Consider the following 6549-nt stretch of genomic DNA (forward strand, 5'->3'; position numbering starts at 1 on the left):
TCAAGACAAACATGGTGATTGCGGTGATGGTGATGGTGTGGGTGTGTGTGTGTGTGTGTGTGTGCACTAGGCACACACAGTGCATAGTGTGTTCTTTGGTGATGTGTGTTTTTGTGTGATGGTGACCCCTCTTTATATAGGGGAGGAAGGGGGGGAGAAATTCTAGAATTTAGAAATGAAGAAATCATTATCTACATAGGCCATGTGACTGTGGGCCCCACTTGTCTGGCTGTGTGTATATGTGCCAGAACAGCAGTCTCATGAGAGAGAGACTACGAGAGAGAGATGGGTTGATGAAAAAAAGTGAGAGGTGACATGGAGAATAAAGTAATTACAAGAGGGGAGAGAGAGGAATGTGTTCAGAGGTGAATCTGTGTGCAGATGTGTGTGAACACAAGAAAAATCAGGTAACCATCGGGTGGGGATGGATCTGTGGGCACCTTTTTTAGTGAAACTGAGTGTGTGTGAGTGTGGGGGAGGTTATTTAGCTACAAGACAAGAGACATGGCGCCCTTTAGAGAGAGGGGGGGGTATTTGGGTCATGGATATGATAGGAGAGAGAAAGGGGGGGTGGGGTATACTATTTTGGAAGATAGGGTAAGTTGCATGTGAGTTAGGGTGCATTATTGGTGAGTTAGAATGCATTATTGGTGAGAGGTGGGGTAGCTTAGGGAGAGAGAAAGGAGAAAGGACAAGGGAAGAGAGAGGGGTTGACCTTTTGAGTGGAGGAGAGGAAAAGGGACACACGGCGGGACAACAGTGAAGAAAAAGGAGGCAAGGTGGGGATGGGCTGCCCCGCAGGCATGAGGTGGCCTATTTTACCTTTCTCATATATTTACATAATCATACTTTATTTTTTCTTACTTTTTTCAATGTCTTTTATCACTCCCTCCCTAAGAGGGGGTTTTCATGGGGTGGGGACGAGAGAAGAGGGGTATGGGAGCTTGGCTTGTGAAAAGCCCCCATCATTAGCCCTCTCCTTTTGGCTAGAGGCATTTATGTCTCTAGCTCATCTGTTTGATCATTATCGTCGGAGGTGGCGGCTGATGGTGTGTCCTCATCTGGAATGTCAATAGGTGGAGCCTGGTCAAATCGAAGAAAATAAGGTTTAAGTCGCCAACCATTTACCCTGGTTTTATGAAGTTTTCCATCAGCCTCCATAAGCTGGTAGCTTCCATTGGCATACTTTTTCCTGACGATGAAAGGACCTTCCCATCGGAGTAGGAGTTTCTTATCCTTGCGCGTGTCGAAGCGATTGTCGTAGCGGAGCACCAACATTCCTTTCTTCAATTCTTTTTCAGATGCTGTTAAATCTAAGCTCTGCTCTGCTGTGTGCTATATTTATTGTTTCTTCTCTGTCCAGCTACAGTCTTTCCAAGTTGATGATGTGATCTCTCAAATGCATGTTGGGCTGTTTAAGCTGGCTTGCCATTACTCTGAGACTTTGTAGTTGCACTTCAATGGGCAAGATTGCTTCCTTACCAAATACTAGATGATACGGTGTGAATCCCAAGGATGTACGAAATGAAGTTCTGTAGGCCCATAAAGCTGGTAGTAGATACTTATCCCAGTCTCTAGGATGATTGTTTACCTGCTTGGTAATAATTTTAGAAACCATTCCATTTACCTTTTCAACTAGGCCATTACATTGAGGGTAATATGGTGAAGAGTGCCTCCTTGTAATGCCCAGTTTCTGCATTAATTCTCCTACCAAGTCTGCTCTGAAACCTGGCCCTCTATCAGAGATGATCTCTAAAGGTGTGCCAAACCTACAGCATATGTGCTCGTAGATAAATTTAGCTACCTCTACCGCTGTGATTCTAGTGGTGGCTGTAGCCTCTGCCCATCTAGTCATGTAGTCGACCCCCATGATAATGTAGAATTTTCCTGAGTTGGCCCTAGGTAATGGCCCAATGGCATCGATACCCCATTTTTCAAATAGGCCATATGAGAGAATAGGTGTCTGTGGTTCAGGCATAAGTGACCTAGTGCAGGCCTTTTGACACAACTTACATGTTTTGCACCATTGGTGTACATCACGGTTGAGGCTAGGCCATATGAAGCCTGCCTGCAAGATTTTCCTACTTGTTATGTCTAGGGCAAAGTGACCACCACAAACCCCGTCGTGACAGCTAGCGATTACTCCCGTGATTTCCTGAGAGAGAGGGACCTTCTTGAGTATTTGGTCCTTACCCTTACAGTACAAACCGTCATTGATGAGTCGATACCTTGTGGCCTTCCGCGTCAGCCATTGCTTCTGTCCCTTTGTTAAATCTGATGGGCATTCCCTTGTTTCCAAAAAATGCATGATGTCAAGCAAGGCATCACTTCCTTGAAATAGAGGGAGCTTTAGTTTTATTGCTCCAACCACCACTTCCTGTAGTCTTTCACTTGCTAGGGCATCTGCTTCTTGGTTTTGAGCCCTTGGGATATGGTGTATTTGAACTTCTTCAAACTTACCCAACAAGGTTTTTACACCACTTAAGTGAGTCCTTAAACTAGGATTCTTGCATGTCCATGCTCCATTTACTTGCCTTACCAGAAGTAGAGCATCCCCAAATACATTAAGGCGTTGTACACCTTGCGAGACGCACCATTGTAGACCCTTGGTTAGTGCTGCATACTCAGCTTCATTGTTAGAATGTGAATCTAACAATTGGCCCAACGAAAATACCTACCTTTGTCATCAAAGACCACTATGCCTGCAGCTGCTTTGTCGGACGCTCGCTTGTAGGCTCCATCAAAGTAGAGAGAGTATGCTCCTTCTACCATCGGTGGTACTGGAGGTAATCGGACTTCTCCTTCCTTAGATTGCTTCTCCTTCCTTTCAAAGACTTGGTAGGTCATGAGTCCCCCCAAACTTGCCCTTGTCGTGCTTTCTACCTGTACCGTGTAGTCAAACTCTTGCAGACGAACTAGCCATTTAGTAATTCTAGCAGACACATCCATGTGTTGTACAACATAGGGAAATATTTCATCCGTGGTTAGAATCACAAATTGCTTAGGCAGCAAATATGACCTAAACTTTGTAGTTGCAAATCTAAGAGCTAGGACTAAGTGTTCCACATGGGTGAAACCTTTCTCTCCTGCTGTCATCATTCGACTAGAGAAGTAGATTGGCCTCATGAAAGATGTCGTCGTATCCTTTTGGAGTAGCACAGCCCCCAATGAGTCATCACCAACACTTGAGGTGACATAGAATTTTTCATCCCACTTAGGTGGTGAGATAGTTGGCAGAGTGGCTAAGACCTCCTTTACCTTGTTGTAGTGATGTTCGCTTTCCTCGTCCCAAGTGAAAGTTGATCTTTGAGTGAGTTGTTGCAGTGGTAGAACAAGTTGTGATAGTAGATGTATGAATCTACTTAATACCTCACCTTCTGTAGAAAAGAGACCAGTTGACGTGCGGTCGTTGGTGAAGGTAGGGCTATGAGTGCGGACACCTTACTTGGGTCGGCGTTGATACCTTTTGCTGAAATTTCATGGCCTAGTAGAATGACTTTACTCTCCCCAATGTGGCATTTATCCACATTTAATTGCCCACCTAGGCTCTGCAACCTGGCCAAACCTTCAGTTACCTTTTCTAAATGTGAAATACGGGAGCTATATATACAAAAATCATCAATGAACACTCTTATGGATGTTCCAAAGAACGGTTGAAAAACATATGTGACATATCTTTGGAATGTGGCAGGTGCATTTGTGAGACCAAATGGCATAACCCTGTATGCAAAACAACCCCATGGCGTGATAAAAGTGGTTTTTAGCTGATCTTCCAAGGCTATGCGTATTTGAAAGTATCCAGAATAACCATCACAGACGGTATAGCATTCAAAACCCGCTACTTCATTCAGAATTTCATCCAAGAAAGGGAGAGGAAAGTGGTCTCTCTTTGTAGCTGCATTTAGTGGTTTGTAGTCAACACAGACCCTCCACTTACCATTCTTTTTAGGCGTCACCACTACGGGTGACACCCATTCTGAGTTTTCTACAGGATAGATGAATCCCGCCTCCAGCAGTTTCCTTACCTCGGCCAAGAGTGCCTTTTCTTGTATGACCCCCAATCGTCGTAGCTTTTGCACAACTGGTTTTACCCCTTCCTTCAGCTTAATATGATGTTCCACCACTGTAATGCCTGTGATTCTTTCATAGTTGTCAATGAACAGGTTAGGAAATCCCATCAACATTTGCAAAAAACTATCTTTCTCCTCAAGTGTTAATTCCGTAGACAACATACCCTTCAACCTACTTCCTCCTAGGCCAGGTGATTTTCTCTCCTCTTCATTGGGTTTCCCTTTTGGTGATGGATCACCAGTTGTGCTTACCCTTTGTGGATCCTTCATAATGATACCCATCACATCAATGGAACTGTCACTTTCGTCGGTGGATGTGGTCTCCTCCTCAGAACTGGAAGATTCGCTAGTGGTTTCATCTGCCGATGTTTCCAGATTCATTTGCTTCTGCTTGCCAATCCTCATGTCGTAGTAGATTGTCTCCCCTTTCTTACCGGTCATGCGTAGAAGGCCAGTACCCCAGTCCTGTTTTGCCTTCATGGCCATCAACCATGGCCTTCCCAAAATTAGTGGATAGCCCTCCCCCTTAGTAGGCATTACAAAAACATCTACCTCTACCTCAGTGTTGAAAGCTTTGATTTTCACGGCACTTACCACACCCACACACTTTACTTTTGCGTTGTTTGCCATCTTTGCCTTGCATGGAGAAGGCCTGTCAACCTCGAGCCCTAATCGAAGCATCATAGCTTCGCTCATTACACAGATTTGTGCACCTCCATCAATGTAGGTGTTTCCAACCCTCTTTCCTTTTATGTTTACGTCGACAATTGGAAGGATGTCATCCATGTTGCATCCCGAAATTGCTCCGGCTACCTTTGTTTTGGAGCGTCTTGTACTTACCATTTTAGACCATTGTCGCCTTACTTTTGGTGCAAGATGTAGCAGCTGTGGCCATGTAATCTTCGGTCCTTGCTCTGCCACATCCAATGTTAGATCATAGGGCTTAGAACTTTCCCCTAGCTGGAAGTCGGTGATGCCCAATTTCCGTCGTGGCCTGGATGGCCTCTTGCTAGTTTCTCCTCTCATGCTTCTCTCATCATCTGATTGTGTAGCTTTCTCCCTCCTAGCTCTTTTCACAGTCATGGCTTCAAGTGGTTCTAAAAAGGTTACCTTCTCCTTACCCTTGTCCCTCTCCTTTGCTCTGGGTGGATCCACTACTATGGCTTTTCCTTTCTCTTCTAGCCTTATGATGTTTACAGGGCGATCAGGTGGTGGGGCTGGTGGAAGAGGTGGGATGGATGCTTGTAGTGGTGTCTGGGGTGGACGTAGAATTTGTGTTGGTGGGGGTGGTGCTCGGGGTGGGGGTGTTCTTTCTCTAGGGGGTGACAATTGGTTCCTCCTACCTCCTCTATTATAGTTTTGTCGTGGTTTGGGACAGTAGTACATACCGTGACCGTCTTCTCCGCAGTTGTAGCAATGATACTCCCTGTTTTGTCGTCGTGCTCTTCCAGGGTCTTGATCTCTTTCTTGACTCCTCCCTTGTTGTATTAAGTGGACAGACAAATTCTGCAGTTGGTCAGTAATATGGGCCAACATATCTTGTTGGTCATCTCTTACCCCAAGAGTCGGTGGTGGTGGTGGAATGGTGGTTGTCGTAGTTGCTGGTCGACGCGATGTTCCTGATTCTGTTGACTCGGTTTCTTTGGCTTTCATTCGCAGCTTCTTGTCTTTAAGGCGAGCAATCTCAACGGCTAACTCGTACGTAGCCGGGAATCTACCTTTCACCTTCTCCTTGAGAAGCGGCCATAAGCCATGCGTGAACCGATCTTTTTTTAGGAAATCGGGTGCAGCTTCCCCCCTAGCCAATGACTCAACCCACCGTTCCCACAAATCCACAAATTTGGACTCATAGGTGGCATATTCTAAAAGACCCTCCTGCTTCAAGTCTCTCAACTTGTCCCACAACTTTTCTGCAGTGGTACCTCCCCCAAAGCGCCTCTTAAAAGCGGTTTTTAAGGGTTCCCAGTCATCCTTGGTTGCTTGTGGAAGTGCATTGTACCATGATCTAGCTTCTAGCTTCATGAGATGCTTAAAGATTCTAACCCGGGATTCATTCGTATCTTTGTTGCTCACTACACATGCTACTTCAAAGTCATCTAGGAAGTCTGTTACCAAATCCTCCCCCTTCTTTCCTTTAAATGTTGGAAATGCTACACTTGCCATGATTACTGAGAGAGAGCTAGAAAGACACACTGCTTAACTTGCAAAAGTTTTTTTCTTCTTTACAAGGAGGCGTGTATGCCCTCTTATACTAGGACATAGATTAAAACTTCAAAGGGTACATTGCCTTGTACCAAAGGTAAGACAAATGGTTGATCTGATGCCAAAACCTCCAAAAACCGCTCCCCACCCGGCATGGTGTCAATGACGTGCTGGTAGTGAGCCTTCAAATCCAGTATTACCTTGATTGAGCGTACACGTGTTGGTATGTGTGATCTGTCTTGAGGTAGGTTGTATTGATTCATGTGAAGCTTAGAGG

This window comes from Adiantum capillus-veneris, chromosome 6, assembly GCF_014529385.1.
Source record: "Adiantum capillus-veneris isolate H3 chromosome 6, ASM1452938v2, whole genome shotgun sequence".
Taxonomy (NCBI): domain Eukaryota; kingdom Viridiplantae; phylum Streptophyta; class Polypodiopsida; order Polypodiales; family Pteridaceae; genus Adiantum; species Adiantum capillus-veneris.